The 25,906-nt window shown below is 43.4% G+C and overlaps 1 protein-coding gene across 14 annotated transcripts in view; it reads left to right on the top strand.

Moving 5' to 3' along the window:
• LOC117231781 (forkhead box protein P1-like) overlaps nt 1-25,906 on the top strand; it is a 245,733-nt gene that overhangs the window by 33,598 nt on the left and 186,229 nt on the right. The window contains exon 1 of one of the 14 annotated variants that reach the window (XM_033490539.1): nt 22,842-23,278. The exons of the other annotated variants lie outside the window; for them this stretch is intronic. The gene's annotated coding sequence lies outside the window, so the exon portion shown is untranslated. Of the gene's footprint in view, nt 1-22,841; nt 23,279-25,906 lie in introns of those variants that run through there. 14 annotated transcript variants of the gene reach the window in all.

Raw genomic sequence — 25,906 nt, 5'->3', positions numbered from 1 at the left:
GAATCCCCATATATATAATTTTTTTCCTTCTACTTGGTTGTCGCTACGGTGAAGGATACGATCCTACGATGCTTTCTTTACACGTTCCTGATCATGACATGGTACATGGTGATCCGCAAATGCAGGCGAAGCAATAAATAACCGCATACGTTTCTCTATCGGATCAGACTCTTATTATAGTAACGAATCAATATCGCGTCTGATAATCTTTCCAAAAGAAGTATAGATCTGGATAGATCCTTCGACGTCTCGCTAAGCGTAAATTCTCCGGTAGTTTATAACGCGTCGCTTTTTTCCCCGGTACCAGCGAAGGGGAGTCGTAGTGCGATATTTCACGAATCGTCGTGTCCTCGACGGCTCGAGAGGAGCCGAAAAAAAAGAGAGTAAAAAGAGTGATTCTCGTCGCCATGTAGTTGACTGCGACATTCGTGCGTTCCGAGCACGGTGCGCCAGAGTAATGAATAATAACCAGTTATTATTGCCAGGTCGAGCAATAAACACGCAGCTCACAAACACACCACCCCCTCGCCGCAATAAGGGTTGTCACGCATAGGTACGACATTTGTTTCCAGTGCGCGTCGAGTGTGCACGTTACGAGCACCACCTTTCTACAGATATTTGTTCCATTGTTACACGTTGTGTATCGTGACTGCTTCTCCGCCACTTTCGCGATCTACCGATCCTCGTGCCGCCTATCATCCGTCACAGCCACTTCAACGCCACTCTGCATTGTCCTCGTCGATTCTTCAATTCATCGCGACCGCTCGTTTTTATTATTTTCCTTTTCCGTTCCACGCGTCACGCGGCCGTACGTCGTGCAAACCGCCAGGGCTAGCGTCTTCAACGCGTCATCGTGGATTTACAATTTCCTTTCTGAAAATCCGTTCCATCGCATTGACCATCCCTTTCGTCGATAAACGAGCAGAGTTGACAGATTCGGGACAATTTATTTCAATAACGGTACGATTAAATTTGCACTGGCAATAGGGCTGTGGAGAAAATACACGCCTGTCTGAGCATTGATATGTTTACCAGCAATCATTTAACGAACAGCTACCGACAGTGTCGATCATGCTAAAAACGAACGTTTCGACGAAAGTACGATAGTTGGATGGAATTAACATCGGTGGAGTCACAGAGGTGATCGATCCGGCGATAGTATGTTAAGACGGTGTGTATAAATTGTTTTGTAAATGATGGAGTCGCGACATGGACGCGAAACGTTGTATATCGATGCAACCGATATCGACGCGAGGCATTCGAATTCCTAGAGGTTGGTTCATTTTGTCGCGATAATACGCATTCCATGTCATTCCGATAGCGCGTGTACGGTAATGCATCATCGCCCCCGCGACGGGTATTTGTCAATAGAAACAGGCATCGACGCCGCAACTGCGGCAAGTATACGTCAATATACATAACGACCGCCTGTTGACTTGTTACGTTGTCGAGTACCGCCGATGATTCGATGATTTGCCGATCCATGACTGCTCCGTGTCAAATATGCCCCCACGGTTGTTCCCGTAGGCGCGTTAACACGGGAACGCCGGCGGCCGTTCATTTGCGATCGGCGCACTAACGCGCGTCGTTACATTAAATTATCATCCAGCGATTGTGATGTACCGACGGTTTGCACGGCGACTCGTTATAACAAGATCATGGCGTCGCCTCGACGACAATTTCCCAGATATCCCGGTGCATCATGAATAATATCGCGATAAGGCTATCAAATCGAATATGTTTGGATCCGTTCCGACGTTAACTAGGTAATTTGGGTAATCGAAGGGTGACGTTGACGTTACCTAATGCGAAAACCATCTTTTTAGACTGCGAACATCAACGGTGACATTTATATATTTGCTCGCGCTTCGTTTTTGTAAATAGTATTTTTAGAAGATGTTTGGTCTGTTATAATAGTCGAAATGCCAAGCAGTATTCGTGTACGGAGTTCTTGTCGGAAGACGATTTCGAAAATTGTTACGAATATAATGTCTACTATTTGCTCTACGTCAACCTCGCTTCCCCTTCTCTCCCTCTCTCTTTTCTTTTTTGACTTTTTGCTAACGTCGCGCAGAGAATCGTATAGTTTCTTTTCGAAAAAAGAGAGAAGAGAGCTTTCTCCGTCGACGTCATTGTGCAGAAGGACGAAAGTACCAGAATCGCAGCGTACAAAGAGCGTTTCACGTTCCCTATGGGACACCGAGGAGCGATTCGCGGGGATGGGCTCAAAAAAAGCCGATCATTATCCACTCGTTCTGCATTGGTCGCGTTACCCGATGCAACCTCGTTTGCAACGACTTTCCTCTCTCCTCTACTATAATAGAGATTCTGTACGATGCTGGACATTGGGAGCGACCGCCGTATTAAAACCCATTCGTGTTTGAGCTCGTGATCCCATCGCGTATCAATTATTACGCAGATTTGTACACAAAGGGGGACGGCCGGTGTGCCGCCCAATATAAACCGCAATAATCGTCTGCATCTACTGTCTTGCAATTCGAATCATGCTCTCTCGACATCGCGACGTTTCATCGTCGGTGGCCGAATAACTACGCTCGAAGGAATATTCGATCGTGTAAGAAAATTCCATATGAAAATGCAATTTCTCTTGTGTGGTCGTTCGACGATGAAAAGATCGCTAAAATTATACGGTGTTTTAATATAAGATAAGACAAATCACAGGTTAAAGAAAATCACTCGGTAAAAGAAAATCTCGTCGCGTGAGTCAGCGTACCGACGGCATGGAAACAAAAAGCGTTTCTATCGACTTGAATTCGCTTCATGCGACTGCATCGTAATAAAATTAAAATACAGGGCGTGGTAGCTGTTCGCGATAACTTTCGAGCCGCTGGAAGATCGAAGTGTGAAAAGCGGAATAGGGAATGGACGAATATTAAATAGGATGGTGTAACACGACACCGGGGTCTATGCAAAAATCTACCTCAACACACCTTACATTCATCTAGCTTAAAATCGTGCAAGCGTTGGCAGTTATTCGAGAATAACGGAAGTTTCTTCAGGGTCGAATATCACGGTGTCAATAGGTGAAAACTTGGTCACCTCGTCGCGACAGTGAAAAGAGTCGATCATGACCAGACCATACCGCGTTGGTTACGATGTATCTCGGCGCAACAACGCCGATGACATAATAGAGCGACATCGCAATCCGTAGTGAACTGCGAGCGACGGCATATCAAAATGTAGATCGGTCTTGTTTGAATTCGCGGTTCTATCATGAATCAATTACCGCGCAGATTTGTACACAACGAGGATCGCGACGAAAGCTCGCGCGTGAAGGATGAGGGACATAAAGAGGGATTCGCAAACAGGCGAAACGGTTGTGGGTCGTGGGTGCGTAGATACGCGCCTGCACGCTGGTGTTCACCTGTGTTGTTGATGCATACGTAAACGTCAACCAGAGGCTCTATTCGAGCGTAGGGCCGTAACGTTTTTACATGGATGCTTCTTTATCGTCGTTCATCGCTTGTTCCTTCTTTTTTTCTTTTTCTTTTTTACTTCAATATTTCTCTGCGCGATAATCATTCCATCCAACTTCGCCTATTCGACGAAACGACGTAAGTTCGTCGTCGTCGTCGTCGTCGTCGCCGTCGTGTTTAAAGAACGAATATTCCAGGCTGGTTAAGTCACCTTTATTCCTCGTGAAGTGGACGAGTTCTTCTAAACACATTCATCCTATCGATGATGCCAAAAGGAAGTCTTAACTATGTATTCTGTATCGGTTACCGCGAACCGGTTCTTAGAGAGCGATTTCCTCTGGATGTGTCTTTGTCATAAAAATTTAGAACATTTTGAGGAACAAGTTCCACGTAACCCGTTCAAGCGGAACGTGGGAAACTATCGAAATATTTTTTTCATTAATTTCGAGATACGCCGTGGTCGATTGTAACGTAGAAACACTTTGAATATTTATTCGTAACATATAGGCTGTCAGGACAGTGAATGGTTACGCAACACATCCAGCCGAGTACCCAAATCTAATTTGAACGAGTCAAAGCTAACGAAGAGTTGTTTTCGCGTGGAAGTGTATTTATAACAGCAGACTCATTTTGAACCCGGTCGTGTTAACTCTTTCTTTCTCGAATCAGCTCTCCCTTTGATGATCCGACCAGCCGTTTTAGAACGTAACTATTCGCACTATACGCGAAACGATTCAGACGACGGATTCCCAGAATCTTCGAAGCTCGTGTGATCTTCCGCGACAGAGGAAAACAATCAACACGCTAGATACTTTACCCCTTTACGTTGCATTGACAAACAGTGTATTTATGAAGTGTAGAACCATGTCACCGAGCCAGACGGATGGCGATATTATCTCCAAGTATGCTGATAAGCGTACATTCAGTACAGGAATAAATAACTACTAGCGCTCTGGAAAAATTATTGCAACCTAAACTGTCTTATCTATCTCGATTTTGATTGGTCGCCGTGGATAATCAGAGTATACCACTGTTTACGAGTTTGTCGAAACGGGCAAAGAGCTTCCTCCATCCTGCCTCGATTTGTATTTTCTGACAAACCGTCTTATCGTTCTCTCACTTTCTAGACTAAACTCGATAGCTCCCTCGTTCGGATAACAGTGGTGTACTTTTACCAAGTGTAATCGTTTTCGTCCTTTGAAACTTTCTACTCGTGCGGATCGTTCCGAGCGTTTACTTAGAGAAGAGACAGGTTGTAAAATTCCTTTTTCGACGTGGTGGAGGTGGCAGTATCGCATCGTTGCATTCAATCGAAGAAACATAATTCTCCTCGCGATACCCACGCAGTTCACTTTAAATTCCTCTCAGCCAGTGTGGTCTTATCAGTTCGGCGACACCGTCTGTCTGCCGTTGAAAGAGATTGAAGAAGTCTTCGGAAGACAGTGGACGATACGCGTTCCAGTTTCCCTTCTTTTCGAGTTAAATTGTCGCAACGCTCGCCGTTTTTCTTTCAAAAAGTTTGCATCGCTCGTCGCGAGTGTTTCATCTCGTTCAACGATAGTTGAGTTAAATTTTAACATCGACGCTGCATGCGTGTGACAATAGAAACGTGCGTGGAGAAAAGTGATCGAATAGAGAGCGACTTGAGAGAACAGTTGCGCGAAGAAAACATTCGTTTGGTCGAAAGATTCAGAGACATTTTCGCAAAACTGGATCTTTCTGGGTTTCTTATGTTCCACGTTCTGGTATTCACAAGCTCGATCGTGCAAGAGTTACAAATGTGCTTCTTCATTGGATGGCGCGAGGGCGGCATAAAAATTCCTAATTTGTGAGCCAAAGGAGCTGAGAAGGTTAGTTCTTTTCAATTCTAATTCTCTAACCACCGTCTTATCACGAAATATCGACGAATATATTCACTATGTATACATATATACACTAACGTATATTGAATGATGATTCCTCGTTAGAATAATCAAGACGCAGAATCCATCGGCAGAAAAATAATTCCGCGTCGGCGAGATTCATGAAAAGAGACTCTCCTTACTCTACCTTTTGCATCAGTTTCTTATCTGAAACCACTATTGTTTGCACGATATTGTTGTACCGAAGATAAGTGTCCCATGCGCTCATTATACAACCGCGCGTTTATTTACCTACGTCGTCTCTACAGATTTCACAATCGTCGCGAAATATTTAGCAATCGTATGCAATTTCGCATTTGTGTCTCTCTCCAGCTACATTAAAATCAAAAACAATCTCTTGCAACCTTATGAATAAACAGGATTTTTATTCTTTATCACGTTCATTATGTATGACGTGGATTCCAGTAAGCACGTATTTTTATGTTTACGACCGATACTTACGTGAAAAATCACGAAATTATGGGAAAAAGATGTCGAAAACTGAGATACAAAGTTTTCAAATCTACAGCCAAGTATTGTATGAAATCTATTCGTTAGCGTGCAACAGAGTAGGAACTGAATAAAAACCGGATTTTTAATGAGCAGTGTGAACTATACGATATTACGGCAGAGATCTAAATCGTTCATTAATTTATATGTATGTATTCCGAACGATTATCGAAGCATTGGAGGGAAACAGCGATGAAAGCGACAAAGTCGAAGATGGAAGAGCGTCGAAGGACAGCTCGTTTCCATCCATCCCGTTTGTGTGAAGTGGAGGGACACGATCGTGTCAGGAGATGCACGCGATAGAAAGAGACTGTAGGAAGATGACATAATCCCACTCGCGCAATTTGCGAAACAGATTTACGCGTGGGACGGACTCCAGCGCGCGGGCATTTATGATAATGTGTAGCGCGGTTTACTGGTCGCGACTCTCGACGCTGGTTGTGCCGAGCCGCGGTCTCGTCGCATGTATACGACGCGTGCACGTATAAATTCGCGTTGACTATTCGCTCGCGCGCGTTCGATACATTCTATCGCGGATATGTGTGTATGCTGTTGGTATAGTACGTGTGTATAGATGATAGGAGCGTCGGGACGACACGGACTGTGGTATGAGACATGTGTGGAGATACGTACGTGGTTGTTCGCTCGCGAATCCTATTTAACGTTGTCCCTGATGCCCTGGCTGACGCACACGGCTACGTAGTCATATGAGCACACGCACGTGCACGCTGCACGATGCACGATGCTCCGTGTATCCCCGCTGGCGGGGAAAGAGGGTGACCGGGATAATCGTGCAAGACGATTGGTAGCTTCCTGTCGGTCACGTGACCGGCCTGCATCGCGGAACGACAGTGCATGGGGCTGCAGAGGATGACATTCGTTGCACTCACCCAGTGCCGTTAAGTAGCTGGATAGGATGCAGCCGCGGATTAATGGTTACGGATACATCTTGGATGCAATGATTTGTTGGCTTTTATCGCGACGAATCGCCAGAAACGGCACGGGACGAGTGTTAGGCTTCTTCATCGTGGCTACCCGACGGGATTAATGATATCTGCTTGTTGGAAGTACCGTGTTATTTACGCTATAAATTCGTCCGGGCCACTCGAACCGCGTATTAAATTATTGCGGATACATTTTAAGAGAGTAATTTAGAACGACGACGTTCTCTTCCGTGCCAATTTTCAGACGAACGTACGACGATGGTTCGGTTACCATCCTCCGCGATCCATCGTCATCCGGCTGGTCGATTTATCAGTATTTTTACCGACTTTCCGTGAAACTGAATCGCGTTAATTTCGTTGTATTTTCGCCACCGCGATCGATTACGGATTCTGAAGCGGAGCTGCGACCGCGTTATAGACATCAATTTCCCGACCCCTGTCACGTATCGTTCACGAACGTTTCGTGTGATGCTCGTCAACGTCGATTGCTCCCAGCTTCGTACACGGAAACTCGATTCAACCAGGTGCATTCATATCTTGTCCTCTTAGCTGCTAGAACATTAACCAATCCACAGATTTCAGTCGTTCTAAAAGTTTCACTCATAAACATAATCGCGAAACATTTCGATTCGTTTCGAACGTCGAAATAAAATCTTGAATATGGATGAATTTATAGTATATACGATCTGCATATTCTTTTTTTATTTAATTTCGAATTACGTTTATTGATAAAATGTTTATTGTTCTTCGGAAACGATAACGATTTCGTGTCTCGGCATCGTTCGATCTTCAGCTGCTTAAAATAATTCGACTAGCATCATCGAGATATCGTATCGTAACGGTATCACGCGGCAAAAAAAAAAGTAGAGATTAGCTGCGCCGTTGATGCCCCGCAATATCGTGCCATCTATTTTGTAATAGAAACAACGGAAGAGCCTAATTCCGCGAGGTTGCTCTCGTCCTCCTCGCCATTAGATGTGTAGATACATGTCGGCGCGCATGATGCCATTCCTATCTACCTATACTTACTTACCTAGCTACCTACCTACCTAATTATACCGAGTGGTCCACTCGAAGCGATAAGCGATTTACATACCGAACGACGCGATGGATTTACCGCTCGCCTGTGTACCACGTATACGCGACTCTCTGTTGAACCAAAAGACTTTGCTCCATTTTGCTCCTATTCTGGGAAGTCTGACAAAGAATTCGAGCTCGTTCCGATACTACTATACACCGCCGCTGTTTCTATTCGATTTTCTCGGAGCGTCGAGGTCGGTGCGTTGCCATGGAAAATAATTAACGAAGTGAATGGTATATTCTTGAACGACGGTATTGTGCATTTGACATATAATTTAAGAGTTCTATTTTTTCCCCTAATAGCGAATTGATGAAAAATATAATAACCGGGAGATCGATGGGTTATAAATAATAGAAATATAGGTTATAGCATTATTTATATTTGGCTTAATTGCAACCTTGAAATCGGTCTAACGTCATAAATATCGCGAATCTGTTATGAAATGGCAACGTGAATATGCAAAGACAATTTCTCGACCAGTATAAATCTTTAAGCGGTACACGACAACTTCGCTTAATAATTGATAAGTAAATAATTCATTCGAGGTGGTGAACACGACCGTGCCAAACGATGAGACAGATTTACTGTTCGTCCCTCTACCAGACGCATTTGCTCTTTGCTCCATTCCTAGCGACTTTGGTATATTTCGCCTCGCGGTCACGGAAGTTTCAAGTATAGTTAGCCAAGTGTACTAAGCATCGGTATGTATGTAGCTGGCTCTCATCGGTTCATTTATTTTACGCGATCGGTCCACTTAATATCGCGACCGAGTCACGGCAAAATACTAATTTTACCACCACTCCGCGGTGGAAGAAGTGCAGGTATACGTGCGATATAAATTTTGGGAAAATCTAAATTTTTCATCGTCGCGATTCGGTTCGGGAATATTCCGTGGAAATAACTCATAAGCAACGGGATTTAATAGCGTACATACGAGCCGAGGAACTTGTTTAACGCACGACACGTTTCGTTTTCGAAGATTCGATGTGCAATTTCGTTTCGATACTCGTCGCTGGCTGGAGATCTCGCTGGCCGATTTAATCTCGCGAGATTAGAATATCGGCTAGTGAACCAATGACAACAAGATTCTATTTCAAACGATGGTTATTCTTAGATTCGCGTAAATTTAATTGCGACAGCGGTAGCGACGTATATCTCCAAACATGTATCGTGCTTGAAATATGACTTGGAAGTATAGTGCAACGGCAATTATTTAATTCGGTTAATTATTGCTCTTAGAGCAAGACGTTTCCAAAGATATATCGCTGAAATATCGTTGTCTATAATTGCGCAAACCCGAAACTCGGACGTTAGTAACGTTATTTAGAAAAGTGCGAAATAATATTGTTTAATTGGTTGCGTATTTCACGGAAAGCGAGGAAGAAACGGAAGTATACGTTGAAAAAAAGTCATGAAGCTTTATCATTCTTCCGTATGGGTTTCTGTTTCTTTTTCTCTTCCTCTATCTTTATAGAAGAAAAAGGGGAAAAGGAAGAAAAGAAATGGTAGAGTTAGTAAAGTTAATATTTTTAAAGGAATAATGAATTCAGTAACCCCAGACTGGGAGCACCGCACGTCCCAGCTTTAAATCTTTTCTGTAAATAGATTATGGCGCAAGATAATGAAAAATTTGCCAGCACCGCGCGCCTAAGTTCAACGCTCGTTCCTTTGAACTTTCTTTTTCGGGTCCGCCTGCTTTCTTTTTCAAGATTTCACGCCCTGCAGATTTATGTCTCTCATAGTCACCTCTATTTTCCTGTCATTATTCATGCAATAATCGCCGTATCGTTAACCTATCGCGTAACTCATCGTATTCTATAAATTCTTCGAAGTATTCGAAACACTTAATATATGTACATACGTACATATATCTGATTACTAACAGTCGAACACACCTTGTACGGTACATTTTCCTTTTTCGCGTACTCGAAGAGAATCTCCTCGCAGAAATGAAACGTTGAACAACACGAAATGCAATATTATCGTGCGACTTGTTCTCTGTATACAAGTCGAGATAAGATAACGCATACTCACGGAGAATCACATGATTAGAGTAATCGAGGCATACTTGTCTTCAATCGCCGGTTAGTTAGCAAAGAGAAAATTGAAATATGAATCATCGAGTACATAATCGTGCTCTAAATAACTCAACCAACCGTCTTGCGTGTATACGGGAGGAACGAAACAACTCTGCGGCTCGTGCTCGTTTCTTTCTAGTTCTCTCTCCGCGTTCCACGTCTTTTCCTTTCATCCACTATCTGCTGCATGCTCGTTATATTACATTTTTCTTGCTCACGCTCCACGCCCATGATTCTGTTTCGTACGGTGAAACGGCGAGTAACTGCAAAACAGAGATACAATACTCGCGCGATCGTCCCTGCATCGTCGTTACGCGTGTCTCATTAAACCATGCCGTACGAGGAAACTAATTAGTTGAGATAAGCTAGGCTTTAATTCGCGGGGAAACACTGTAAATACCTCGATGCATCTGGACGCAGAACTATGAATAAATTTAGGCGTGTACGGTGTTAGGAGAGAGCGGTGCGTTACACAGGCAATACACGGCTGGTGGTTCGTTCTCGTTGATAAATTCATGTTTGCCCGTGTTTGAATGTACCATTGATGAGAGGTAGAAATGGTCAACGTTGGCCAAGAAGTTGCTGCTGGCTCGAGTCTCTCGCGGACATCAGTATTAATAGTTATGAATCTAGAATAGAACGGACCACAGAGCTGTTATGTAGATACGCGAGCTGTAAGAGCTTGGTCATCGGCGTGCACGTTTTATGGTCGGCCGATACGAGCCGATCGAAAGAGTTTATTCTCGCCACAGGTCGACGACAGAATAGTAGCCATCGACGAAAATCGCGCAACGAGACGCAAGAAAGAGGAAAACGAGTGGGATTGCTCGGCAATGGGGAGGCCGACGAAGAAAATCTTCCCGGAAGTTCGCGTATGAGTCGCCCCAAAGTTTACGCGGGACGTGTTGGGAATACCATTAGGGTTAATGATCTTAACGAGGCTGAATGCGAGGAACAGAGACGTTACGATGCATCGGGAGTAAACTGATTCCGTTGAGGCTTGCATTTATGCTCCCTTAGTGCAATTAGTAGGATGCAAAAGTTCATGTACCGAACCGAGGGATCGCGTTTCTGCATAGAAAGGACGCTTGTACGGTTTATCGCGCGATAAAGTTGAACGTGACACGTATCCTCCCAGGTTCATTCGATGAGTGTATAAACCGTGATAATCTGATCGAAGCAGCATTCGTGTAGAGGTTGTTGGGTGCGACTGTTCTTGCGAAATTAATCGATTTCCAGCTAGCTTAAGGGATGAACATTCCTTGGCCGATCGTGCCTGTTTTTTAGTGTTAGTCGATCCGTCTGTGTTCAACTGGCTATTTATAGATCAGTCTCCTTAGCGGCTACGAGTCGGCAAGAACATTGGGCAGCCTTCTTCCTCCGACCACCTTAGGCCGCTGCTTTGGTTCTCCAACTTCTCTCCGTCTTTTCTTCTTCGCGTCATTGAAATGCGTGCTCCGGTAATGGAAACGTTCTCCTATCTCTCTAAATGGCTGCTACCACGATAGCGTAGCGCAATTTAATCGAGAGAGCCCAGTCAGTTGCACGGTTAGGATAAAAAAGCGTCCAGAGCAACGATAATACCTATACGTTATCATTTTTCTTTTCTCTCGAGAATGGTGTCCGGCTGGAGAACCACTGACTTTTCGAGCGACGCGCGCAAATACGATTATCACAATGGCAGAGGCTTGTCTGGCTGACGGAGTCATTAGTACAGTCATTATATTACACGTAACGAATTACACAAGAAGGTATCTCGTATCTATACGATGCAGAGGTATCCGATTATTCGAATGTCGCGAGCGTGACGGTTCGATCTGAATCGAATGTACATGGTTCGAAAAGGGCGCGTACAGCGATAGGAAGAGAGAGAGAGAGAGAGAGAGAGAGAATAGAGAGTAGTATGTCGTTAGTATTGTTGTTCGTTGATCGAGCCGTTCACGGAGCATACAGGTTCGAACCTTTGACGCGGTATGTCACATCGTTATAAAAAAGTAATAATAAAGAGCACCAAGTATAACGACGGCTAGGATTTTGTACAGGATCGTCGAACCGCGAATATGTGAAGTGGTTCCGGGATACGGGTGACTTAGGGGTTTCGAGTCAGCCCAGGGTGCTAGGCAGCAAGGGGGGAGGGAGAGGTGAAGAGAGAGAGAGAAAGAGTGTGGAATGACGACATGGGTATTGGTGGAGTACGCGCGCGCTTACTAGGCGACCGATTGTAATTATTTTTCCCCGATGACTTTGCCCTCAATGATTGTGCCTCTGCACACGGTGAATTGATACTGAGAATCCCCTCATCAGTCGCTTCTCTATACGGTTAAAACGATGCGGCAAAGTTAAACGCTACCGGACCGTGTCAGGGAAAGAGTGTTCTTCGCGTGTCGTGCACAAGCAATGATTGGTCTGCCTGGACAGGAACAGGGCTAGAAATCATTGGCATCGGGTGCATTCATTCGAGCACCGGCGGTAGTCGGGGGAAAAAAGAATTTAGGCACGACAAGTAGATGGGTAGGAAGGAACGTATAGACACAGCTATGTATAGGTACGTACCAGAGAGCCAGTGTCGCCAGAGAGGATACTCGAGCGTGATTATTTTTTACTCCTTATGAAATACCATTTCCGCGCGACCGCCGCAAGATGGTAACGGAGCTTACATCCTCGCGCCACAAGCTCGTTACATACTTGCTTCTTTTCAGATAATAGCGGTGCAATTGGATTCCCATTTTCTTTGGTCGCTTCCTTGCGTGATCGCGCGAAAATATCCTCCGTCGCCTGGGCGAAAGATTATAACGATCGTATTATTCGTTCGTATCGATAATGCACGATGGAGTCACTTGCGCTTTCCATTATCTCGCCCGTTACGAGCGCTCGAGATATCTTGTCCATTGGGATATTGTCGAACGATAATTAAAGCGAAAGTTGAATACGATAACGCTAGGAGATTCGTAGTATAGGCTGTTTCAGCGACTAGTTTCATTCCTGTTTTCTGCAATTTTTCTGTAAATTATACGACGATTCTTATCAGATGCTTAAATTACGTGGAGATTCGCTAAAACGTCGACCAGTAGCCTATCACTTACGATGACGTTATGTAAGCAGAATCCTAAGAGGCAGAGAACGTTCTTGTCTAGCCATATTCAGCTTATCTCGGTTGTTCCGTTATTTACCTGATTACGGGCCAATTAACTCGCAATCGAGAAAGAGGTTGAGGGAAATCGATGATCGAACCTGCCTCCTGTATTCGCGTATAGAATTCTATAGCGACACGATACAGTGTAGTGATACCGAAGCGCGACTAGCATTCATTCGCCAACTATTTCGTTGGATAATCTGTTTGGAGCGCGGGACGAGAGTGAACGGTCTCGCGATCGGGATTTTAAACGGAGAGTTGTTTGACCCGTTCGAATCGGCACGAGGAATTTCTCCTTACCTTGTATTTTATCTTAACGCCGGTGAAAGTATAGAAACATTGTTATCCACGTATTTGGTATATAAACATCGAATTTCCTCGTTTTATCAGTCGGAAAATAGCTTCGCCCGAAGAAAGTTGTTGGTGAAAGTTAAAATATTGGGAAACGATCTAAATCGAGTTTTTATTGACCTGTTTTATAGTTAAACATTTTTATATCGATCGTTTAAAGTATCACGATTCCGCTGATCTCGGATAGTCGATGAATTATTTAACGTCTGATCGTTTGCTTGATCGCTCCGTAATTGCAGTCTGTCAAGATTCTTTGTAGCTTGCCAACGTTCGTTGAAAAAGTAATGAGAGTAATCAATTCCTCGGTTTCCCGATTAGTATATAAAACACACACACGCACGAGTATGTCGTGACGGAAAATAAGACGGTTACGTGGTCTACGGGACACAGCGTGGCTGGCGTCACAGGTGTTAAATATTAAGTCGAGTCACAGAGAATGGACGTTTCAGAAGTCGTGCCAGACATTGCCACGCTTTCATTTAGTTTATGATATTTAAATGAAGCTACGTCTGTCTCTGTGCCATAATGCGATATAACAACCGGTAGCACCGTGACATTACACACGAATGAATTATTCGATCGTACATCACAACCCTATCGTGAATTATTCAGCCGTATCTCTCTAAGATGTATCGCGTATCGGGACAATTGCTTGTACACGAATTTAATCATCTCAAAGAAAGCCTGGGGATTAATAACGAAAGTGTAGATTTCACGATACTTTGATAGCAACAGAGGAGAGAAAATAACTTCTTCTTTTTTATACATCCGACCATAAATGAGGCTCCTGCGTGGTACGCTCGAGGGTTGGAATATGATTAGTATGTCGTTATAGAAGCATCGGCTTGGATACTTAAATTAAGTTTATTGGGCAATTTTCACGGCGTTACGTCCTCCTTGGCGCGACCCTCGTAAAAGATAAAGTCAGCCCGTTGTATCGAGACCGCTCGAGGTGACTTTGCGATTCTAACATTTTCTCCCCAGACTGTTTCCTATTAAAAACTCTGAAAGTTAATGAACGCGATTACGATGTTCGAGAAGTGGCAGATGTATATACGTTCCGGAAAAAATTGCCAGGGTTTGCGCCACAGGAAGACAATAAACAATGGGAGTAAACGTTTCATTCTCGTTTTACAGAGTTTTACGAGAGCTCGAAGGTCCAAGTTCTTTCCCTTCTCACCAACGTTCGTTGTGGTATCCCTCTGATATTTGCTAAACAATTAAAATCCTCCCTCTAGAGAATAGTTTCTTCTTCGTTTGCGTAAGATTAAGAAGTATCCAAGAATTCCGCCATGAGAACAATATCATTCTGGCTGTTGATTCAATGGACCACGTCGTATGAAATGTATTCCCTTGGTTTTCACAAGATGAAATCGAGGCTGGTCCGGCTCGATTATTTCCAATGAGCGATCGCACTTTCGTAATTAGTCGGTGGAAGAGCGGTTTGCCACTTCTTAATCCCGCATCGATTGGCGAAAGTTACCCCTAACTACTGGTTGGTGGAATTTTTCTTTCTCTCGGCGCTCTGGTCTGCCCAGAAATCCGGAAAATCGTGAAAAATGCTTTAAATTCGTGGCGATTTGATTGATCGTGTTAATAAGAAAGTTTCCTTCCTTTCTTCGGCGTCCTTCATTCATTGGCGTCGTGGGGCGGGGGGTGGAGGGGATGAGAAAATGCGAAAAAAGCTCCTTATCGATTGGTCGATACACCATTGATTCAACTTGATTGATGACAGACTTGGTTTTCGTTTAGCTGTAAATGCGCACGATTTATTTAACATCTTCATTGTGTTATAAAAAATTCACAGGTATACGAAAGTAGAGATGCACAAATATGTAATTATGTAGAGTATTCGTTACAATATTTTGTAGATGAAACGAGTCTCTATTTGGCTTCCATTTCTTTAGTTATATTTACAAAAGAGTGAAGCTGTATAAAGATTTGCAGCCTAGTTATTTGTACGGTACAGATTTAAATGTGGAGGATGTGAAATAAAAATTATAAAATTAAGAAAAAATGTTTCATTAATGATTCATATTAAATACATATATGCAGAGTATTACAATATAGAGACAAATGCGTATTGTATAAAAATGATTTGTTTGCGCGTAGAATTATAAGAAATGAAAATCCGAAACGAAAATGTTTTCCCCGGAAACAGGAGTAAAATTGCAGTTCGGTTGTAAAGCGGCGCGTTATAAAGCAGTCGGAAATTACCAATTAATAATATATTAAACAAGCAATTTGTGTTTTAGTTGAGTAAAAGAAGTCTCGGAAGTTCGGTCCCGTGCATTAATTATTGCCGCGATAAGTCGCTGGTTTCTCTCCCTTCTTTCTTAGTTTGTCCTTCCCTTTCTTCCAGATTTACGATAAAAAGCATCGAGTAATCCTTCTCGAGGAAATTTCTTACGCCTGATCGAGCCTCGATAAATATCGAATGGAAGAACGAGATATTTATAGCTATTTTTTCCATCGGCCCAGCTTCCCTGATGGTTTTGAGAAAAGACCAAAAGAGGACAATAAGAATTATTAATTCCTTTTGTACGCGATTGAATTCAGAGGAAACCGTTCGAATCATCTTACAATCTGCTGTCTGCTTAATAGTTGCACCTAATTGGCAGCGTTGCCCTGCCTGCTAAATTGCAGACAATGCATACTTTGTAATGTTATGCTACTATTATACCGATATTCTCTTCCGCCTCGTTCATTTTCTTGTATTGCTCTTTAAGGCTGCGGGGATCTGTTATTATCAAGAAATTCGTTTCCAGCTCTTCCTTTATTCTTCGTTACAATATTTCGTTGTTTTCTACAACCGGAGAGAACCATTGTTGGAAAGCTCGATAAAGAATACCGAGAAGAGGGTGTCGAGAATTTTGAGATTTCGGTTTCCCCTAAGTGACGGTCAAGCAACACTCGATTCTCGACGCAGCTTTTAGTAACTGTATCAATTCTCGGTCGTTTCACTAAATCGCGCCCCTCGATCGCCTTCGACCGAAGTCGTTGGAAAATTTAGGGTTGGTAGCACGAGTAGGTGGGGACGGTTAAGAGTGGACCCTTTTACCGGGGGCAAACACAAAATGCATTATTTATTGCCCGTAGCGACTGGCAATTCATCGAATTCCCGCTAAAAGTGAAAGAGTTGAGGTCGAGGGTTGTCGGTGGCGCAACGCAAGGTGCGTTCGCCGGGAACGAACGTCAGGGGTGGAGTTAAGTGGCACCTTTCCCCCTCTCCTTTTGCGCATTCTCACATATGTACACGCGTTTTTTCGCTCCCTGACAGAACGACCCTCGATCACTTTCTCGTCAATTTTTCGCCCAGTTAATGGCTCATAGCACGTACGTATTCATACTCGGAGTCAAACATCTAGATCTTAGACTATCACGATCAGCCTTTCGTTTTATTCGTTGAATATCCTCGAGAACCTGGCAGTTTAATTCAAACTTTCTCTTTGTATCCGGGGAACAAATGGTTCGTAAGTTTTCGAGGCACTAATTGCGGGAGGTAAGGAAGCAGGACGAGGCTCGATGGAGCTGTAAAGTGTGCCGTAAGGGAACGCTCGAAGGGAATCGGAATAAACATTCGATCCTGCCTAGATCTTTCCTTTCTGGTATCTTCGATGTCTCTCCTTCTGCTTGTCCCTCTGCCTCCCCCGTTCCCCCGTTCCCCCGTGATTTATGTTAATGTTTTTGTCTGGAACTCTAAATACAAGGAAAGGCGATTCGATTCCTGCCGCGTCAAGTTCGCAGCCCCTTCCGTTTTCTTATGCTGATGCCGATTAACTTAACTGCTTTAAGACGGCAATAAAGGTCGTCGACGCGATTTAACCGGTTTCCTTTTACCATAGAATCGATGCCGTAACGCCCTCGAACGTGAAACCAAAGCTTCAGCCTGCATATTGACGATAATGGGAAAAGTTGTTGGGCTCTTCGATATCTGACTTCTGGTGGGAGTGTCGATCAATCAGTCTACCCGCGATCCCACCGTGATCTTATTTTACACTCTCTTTTTATTTGTCAATTTCAAATATAATTTTTTCAAATTCTTATTCAAATAATTCTAAGCTCGAGGGAAGAAACACGTAGAAAAATATGAGAAAACGATCGAACGAGATTCTTAATAATGGCAACGCCTTCTTCAAGCTTCTCAGTGTTCTATACTTTTCGAGCACCCCTTATTTTCACCCTTACTCTCTTCAACCGCTGCCAATTCTCGACGAAACAAATTGGAAATAATCGATCCTGGCCAAGGCATTAATAATGCTCGATCGACCGTACGATCCTTTAAGTTGGCAAAGTCTGTTTATTGTTTTCCAGGATTGCGATAGGCCTGTTACCAACGAGAAACCACTTGGTATTGGGCAAGTTCGCATTAAACTGACCGAGACCCAATCCCCTGCACCCTGCAGGTACACAGTTTCTGTGGCGCCGGGCTGGTTTCGGAATCTGAGAGAGTTTTCGAGGTCCGGATTACCTTATCTACGGACTCTCACTCGCTCGCTCGCGCCAATTCCTAAACGAAATCCCGCCAGTCCATATACCGGGCCGTTTACGCGACGATTTACCCCTTAAACCATCCTCCGGTGGTTGTGCCTAAGTCCGGTGGGTAGTAATGCGATATACGAACTATCTTATCCGCGTGTCTACCCCTCGTTGTCACGGTCTACGTCATAGTCTCTTCATCAAAATAAAATGACCCGTCACGTATTATAATCCAGTGTGTTTTACAAGAACTCAGCGGTTGATCCTAATGATCAAGCGAGAATAATGTTTATTCGGGTAAATAGCGTGGGACTGTTTTTGACAGAAATAATCGCCCGACACGTGACTACCGTACCATCAAAATTGAATTCGATGTTCGATAAAAAGGTGGTATAAACGAGGTTTTTATAAAAACGAGTATCTGTGAGTATTTCCAAGCGATTCCCTTATGAATTTCTAAACTTTTATGTATACTCGTAGTAGCGTTTTGAAGTGTACAAGATTTCTTTATCAGAGTTCAAACATACCCACGGTTTTCTCAAGTCAAAGGTATTGACACTTGTACTATCTTTGTACTGAATCTTTCAAATATTATTTATATTTAATTATTTTATTTTGTCATTATATCATTATATATTTATAATTATTTTATCACACGAAAAAATCAAACGTAGGAATTGATAAGGCAACTGCAACCGTTTCCCAGTTAATAAATGCTCGTTTATACGCCGCCGTATCTCAATCGAGCGTTTCCTCGCGCACGTGTAGCCCACCCGGTTGTGAAGCACCGATTTATGATTCATGAAAATAAGAAACACATATTTCGACGAAAAACATCGCCGGGCTGCGATTGATTTAAGCCTGATCGTAAAATTCTCGTCAACGTGGGCGATCGAGCAAACACAAGAGAGCAACATTGCCTTTTGTTTAAAAAGTTTCCTCTTGTCTCTTCTAGTCTTTATTTTCTACTTTTCAAAAGGATAAAGAAGGATGATCGCGATGTATTTTTTTCTTTCCCTTTTTTTGGTCCAGTTCGAAGTGACGGAAAAAGGGATTCCCCTGCACCTGATGCAATTAACTCGCTATTAACGAAGCAGACGTTGAACAGAGGCCCGCCGTTACGAAAGTATAGCTTGCTGTACGTGATTAAAACGGGAATTCGTTATGGGCACACCGAGCACGTCGATAAGATTAATTGATAAATGGCTAAATCGATCGGCTCCGTTGTAGTTTCACTTCGGCTTGGGCTTATCGGGGGAAAGATAAATATCTCGAGGTGCCGTGGTAATGATAATCGAGTTAATTCGAATATGCGTTAGACCCCGAGATGATCTGTGGCAAATTATCATTACAACGATCATATCTCTTGGTTTAGACTATTCGTGCGATTTTTATATCGTATTTAATAATCTCTTAAAAATTATCCGACGTTATTAATTCGAGTAACGATTAAGAAAAGAACTTGGTCAGTCTAAATCTTTTAATCACCGTCGATTTAAAGTCTTTGTCTCATTCAAAAAGAATCTTTTCGGCAAATACCAGGGTAATTATCTTCGAATATCTTGAAATATTATCTATTTATATCGTTTGAAAGCTGTAAAGACATTAAATGATTAAGTGCGAAGCTAGTTCAACTTTATCAGAAAGTACGATACATTGTATATAGGAATTTTTATTGTACGAAATCTCTGTATGAACTTGTAAGGCATTTATCATCGTAGATTCGTAATCGTAGTCGATGATTCTCAGAGACGTGTCGCAATCGTTCCACGAAGTGCAACACAAATAAATAAACTGAATGTATGTATAAGACCATTTCTTACCGCTTGTGATGCATCATGTTAATCGAGACAGGAGAGAAAAAAGAGGACAGAAAACAAAAAAGATGATTGAAGTAGAACAGAGAGAAGGGAAACTCGAGTCTGCGTAGTATCATTGCGGGACATGTGTTTGAATAGCCGTGTTGCTCCGATGTTTTCGCTCGAAGAATTGCACTCCACGAGGATTAATCAATCGAATCCACTGATTCCATGAAAATACAAACTTTCGTTTCTATATTTAAGACATTCTTTCAAAACGGTCTATCGGTCGTAACTCGCGATAAGTCTTGTTGCAAACGAATGCAACGTGTCGACGAGTTACATTCGGATGGAAATTCATATTGGTAAGCGCGTAATAGTCGGTCATAAACATAAACGAATGGCTGTTATCGGCTGATCGTAAAACGGGTCTAAGAAATTGAGCACTCGACATGAAAACGTCGAAACTCATTGACGAGATTGATACTGCGAGTCTGCGTTGACCTGTCAGGTTTTCTGACACGAGGGAATAGAAACAGCGAAGCGACAGTAGACAGTCACGAAGTATACTGTCACACGCTTGGTAACCGTAGAAAACGTTATCCACGCACGAAAGATCGAAGTCGATGGTACGTACGGCTACACGTGGGCGGTGGTTAAGGTTCGATTTCCAACGTCATCTTTTCGTCGGATTCTTTTCGATTGGTTCTGCTTCTGTCGCGTTGAAAGCGACGATCGCGATGACTCAACGATAATAAACCGTTAAACACGTTGTCATCTGTTTGTCTATAATTCTCTATCGCAGTCCTTGTACACGTCGAATAAACAATATATTCCGTCTCATTTATGATATATAACCATGTTGCAAGAACTTTACGATGATCTAATCGCGAAACAACTTAACGACGTTTCAAAGTCCCGGTAATATTTCAAGAATCGAGAAAAAGATCGGAGAATGTTCAGAGAGATTAAAGCCAGGAGAACGAACCGAAAGAAAATCTAATTAAACGCGTGCTTCGGTGAAATCGCCTGAACGCCGATTTAATAAGCACGTGCCGTGTAATTTCAATTAGCCCGTGATATCCGTGAAAACGAAGTCGCGACGATCGTCCCCGGCGTGTTCTTGCCTCGGCGGCTATTAATATCACGAGCCTCCTTGTATTAGGTATAGAAACGATAAATAACGGATAAAACCGCATCATTAAGACGATAATGGTGCGCGCTGCTTCTTCGATACGTGAGTCGTCTGCGTGTAATTTTTGTACTCGCTAATCGCATACATGTATTCACGCGACTGTCTGATAACAACAGACACAAACTACTTCTATTATCTACAGGATGTTTCTTTGACTGGGTACTGCTACCTACTTTAAAGGGTGTATTTGATAATAATTTCCGTTTCATGTTCTCCATTGAACCGCTTGCGATCATCTAAGAGAACTATCTACAGATCTACAGCTACGAAATTTATAGTTGATCAAGAGTCTCCTACAGGCTTGAATTTTGATGGTCAGTATCTGTTTGGAACACTCGGCGTGATGTTAAGAAGATACAAAAGTGATTGGAATTTATGTTTAACGTCAAATCGATCGGTCTATGGACATAAGTAGTTAGAGCAATTTGTAGAATCTTACGTATTAAAATAGCATGTCTGACGTACTTTGTCAAAAGGGAGCCTCGAAGAACACCGTGACATTTTTGGTAAATTCGTCGTTCCTTCGTCATTACGACATTCCATTTAAACCTGATGAAAATATCGTTAAGAGTGGCGAGTTTTATTTTCCTATTAAAAATATCTGTTTATCATATAAATTCCATTGTACTATAGTTCCTACGTTTCATTCGATATTCCATGGAACAATGGAACAAGTTTAAACTATCCGAGCTAACACGCAACATTCTTTTCTTAACAAGGCGAAGCAATAGTTTAATTTCGCAATGAAACTGCCTTGACTCAAACTCTAGCTCTCGACCCATTCCATTTTTCAACAATCCAAAATACAACCACTCTTCTCGAGTTTCAAGATCTCGCAACCTGTAGCTCGGCTTGTCGAGAGGAAGCGTGGCGACATCGAAAATGACAGGGAAGCTCGTGAGAGGTTCGGTAGCCCGTCGACGCGTCACGAACGATCACGAAGCCGAATCGAAAGAGCGACTCGTAGCGGTCGTTCGTACTCGGTTATAGCCGGTCAGTGTAAACTCGGCTTTATTCGGCGTAGCCGTGCTCGACTCGCTCTCTCGTCGGCCCTCGATTCTGCCTAGCACAGAAAAGGATAAACGACGCGATAGGTGACGCACGGGTTAGAGCGGAACGGCGGGAGAACAGTGGCGGGAAGACGGCGGCAGCGGCGGCGGGTGGTGGGTGGTGGTTCGGCGGCGGCTGCTAGGTGGTGGCGGGAACAGAGGGGGGATACAAAACGCGTAAACAGAGAGTCAACATGTAAACAGGCCACTCGCGAGACAAACAACGTGGGGGCCGCGGGCTGTTCACCGAACGAGGCAGCCAGGCTCTCGCCTGTTCGTACGTTCGTTCGCTCGTGCGTTCTCTTTGGTTGGCATTCGTGTGTGCTTCGTTTCCGTCCGTCGGTCCGTCTGTTCTACTCCGATCCCGCGTGTTAGCTCTCCGGCGTGTGTCGGATTTATCGAATCTCGTGGCTGCGTCCGTCGACGTGGGTACCGGCGTGTTCCAGCCAAGTCGAGTGAAGCATCGATCGCGGTTGCATCGCATTTCAGTTGTACGGATAACGCGCGGCCGATAACGGCTGAAAACGCGACGATCGATCGAGAAACTAATTTGTTTCCATTCTCCGGCCGTGTGATTCAAGGTTGGAATGATGTTTTTGGAGAACCGTCTGCCCTGCTGGTCTGTCGTTCAGTGCACGTGATTTTCCCTCCACCTGGATTTGACGTGCGACGTGTGATCGCGATGCGATCGTGATATTGATTTGCAAGAATGTGACTCGTGCCATCGATAAAAACCAAGCTTTTTGTTGCTAATACTGTTAAATATCATTAAATGTGTGACGGTATAAAGTGAAACGTTTGTTGCGCCAGATACTAATAATATTCATTAAGGATCGATTAATTGTGGAAACGAAATTTTGCGGAGACTATAAAGGTTTGGTACGCTTTGTTTACTCGTGTCGCGCTCATCCTTGTTCGTAGTTCAGTGGACTGTTAGTGTCGTGTTGATAGTTTTTGTTCTTCGTCCCGAGGATCAAACGAGGTTTCGCTCCCGCGTTTGCCTCGATAAGCGGAATGTTGGGTAGTTTCCTCACGATGATGCAAGGTTCTGCCGCGTACCGTGTTACCGGAAAATCGATTAATGTTCGTTCGTGCACGTGAAAATCGAGGCATCGTCGAAACTCGATATAGCAGGGTAGGAAGAGAGAGAGAGAGAGAGAGAGAGAGAGACAACATTCCTCCGTGGATCGTCAACAGGTGTACACCTTAATGATACACCGATGAGACGATGGAGATTGCTGTTAACATCCGTGTACACTGAAGAGGAGGTGCTCTGGGGTCTCGCGTGAATCATTAGTTTCTTGCAGCGGTTCGCTACCACGTGAGTAAGCAATCGTTATCGTGCGTTTTATTGAGATTTATGCGACGCGTTGCCGTGTGTAAATGTCTAATTGTTGCACGAGAACGACCATACGCGCCACTCGCTAGCTTTAGGAAAATAACTGTTTACCGTTGACTAGGTTTAAAGAAATGCTATGCGGAAATAGCACGACTATCGTAATGGTTTTTTAATGGATGTGAACATCAACCGCATATAGGTTACATACACACGTATTTCGCCCGTAAGATTGCCTTGGTTCTCCTTATTTAATGTCGATTCGACGTTATTCAACGAGTCCTTGTTCCTATTCGTTCGCGTTTCGTCTCGTCGACACGTTAAACCTGGAGTGCCGCTACACGTGGAACGCGTGCGCGACCACGTGTACACGCTGCACACGATATCGAATGATAATATCGATCGATCTCCGAGACGTTGACAGCCTAATTCCAAGTTGTTGCGATATGAACAAGTTAATTCCGTTTTCACGAGTTTTTAGACGTTCGTCCGTGTCCTAAACAATTCGATTTAATAGCGTTTCTCTAATTGTTGGGTTTCTATGTTGCCACGGAATAATTAGAGGATCGCGTCTCCGACCGAATCGAAGCAAAGTTCAAGGATGAATCGTGACGTTACGATATTGTGTACAATACCTAAGTTTATCGTGTGTTTCACTTGTTTAGCATACCTTGAATAACTTGCACAGCGATGAAGTCACTCGCGTGACCGACCTGCCAATTATTTCGCGCAAAAAGTTACTCGTTACGAGTTAAAATATCGATTTTGTCTCGCCCATTTAATTCATCATCGCCGGCCGTTTTTGTCCGAGGACGTTCCATGAAAATATACTTAATTGGTTCGTTCGTCGGTTCGGTCTCGTTGATCGAATCCGAGCGATTTAATGGCTCCTGTCAAAGAATAATTCGACGAAATTCAAGTCGTCGATGTCATTGAAGGTTGATCTTCTAATAACTATGTATACTTCCTTTCACTACGCGAATACGTCACGGTGAAGTCATATTTCGCTTCAAACCGAAGTTCATTATAATGGTATCGGAAAAGAAAGCGGAATCATCGTTGTATGATTCGAAACGGTCGCTATCGCGTCTAGGTGATCTTGTAATTACACCGAACAATATGTGTCTTCATTACAAATGTTATTTCTAGCAAAAGAATGCCCATGAAACGGCAGAGATAATCGCCTCTGCTAACCGGAAGTTAAATTTCTCGAAGCGAGTTTCCATTAAGCGTGTCGGGTTGTAATGGTTTTACAGCCACAGATAAGAAGTAAATCTTGGTTCGGTAAGTTCTACCATGGTTTCTTGACACGTATGTTCGTGGAATAACGTTGCCGAGTTTCGAGAAGGTGGAAAACATCGAGGTAACGATCGCTACTAAATCGTCGTTTATTTATCGATACTTTGAATCGGCAATCTTTTTTCCTCGGCACTCGATAAAGCTTTCCTTTACGATTCTGTTCATTCATGTTCTCCTCTCGTATTCGAGGCAGGTTACACTTTTCCACTCGGATATGGACGTGGCGTCTACCGCCAGTCAGTCGAGTCTTTAGACCTCCGTGTGGAATAAGAAACATTAAAAAGTGTTTGAGGGCAAAAGCGAGTAAACAGTTGGTTATTTATAGCCGCGCTGTGCGCTGACTTGCAAGGTGGACCGAATAACGGGGAAAACCGTGAGGTTTCATCGTACGTACGGCACGGTCGTTATTTTCTCGGATGAAAAAAGAAGCCTTTCTATGTTTCTTCCTTTCGCGATTAACGATGCGCATCACACCGAGGAATAAAAAAAGTTATTTAATATTGAAATGATTAATACCATTCACAGATAATTTCTTTTTCTGCTGTTTATACCGTGTGTATCGTTACACGTTTCTTAGAAGATTAATTCCTCTTTTTTTTTCGTTGTCTGGAAATTTATAGAACTCAGACTCAGGCCGACAAGAAACGCGGGTTTCTATCGCATTTGCGGTTATAATGTATAAATAGCGGCCCCAAGAAAGGACGAACGCTCGTACATAGAAAGAGACACGCTCGGGTTTGGCTGTCGCGTTGATTGCTTTATAATAGCTAAACAGCGACGAAAACGAGAAAAAAAGCAATTTTCTAAGAGGAAAAATATATTACTGGTATTGCTACATCCGCTTAATGAGTTTACGTCCACCGATTAGCGACCTCGTGTGTACCTCGTTCGTTAGTCAGTGTTTACGAAACCAACGATACGCCATACTAGTGTTATTTCCGCTCCGACACGATTTTTCGGTGGCAAGGTGTCATCGACTGGGGGAACCGGAAAATGACGAAAGAAACGAGAATAAAAAAGAGAGGCGAAATAAAAAGAGGGAAACAAAAAAAAGTAATACACACGCTGATCGAACACAAGCATCGAACAGCACAAAAGCAATTTGCGGTCGTAACGCGGCGTAAACAGCGTCGAGCAAACAACTGATACAAGCGAAATAAAGAGTGGTTCGTTTAAAGATTTCATTGAACTGCCATGATAATGGACACCGCGCGTACACAAGCCTAACGACTCGCACCGCACGGTTCGTATTATCAAAAGAAACTATTGTCAAGCTATTGTTAACAATGCGTTGTTATTAAAGCCCCTGTGTTC

Source organism: Bombus vosnesenskii, unplaced genomic scaffold (assembly GCF_011952255.1).
Source record: "Bombus vosnesenskii isolate JDL3184/JDL3185 unplaced genomic scaffold, Bvos_JDL3184-5_v1.1 scf7180000013273, whole genome shotgun sequence".
NCBI classification, from domain to species: Eukaryota; Metazoa; Arthropoda; class Insecta; order Hymenoptera; family Apidae; genus Bombus; species Bombus vosnesenskii.
Note: the sequence above shows the minus strand (reverse complement) of the source record. Positions and strands in the feature narration are given on the sequence as shown.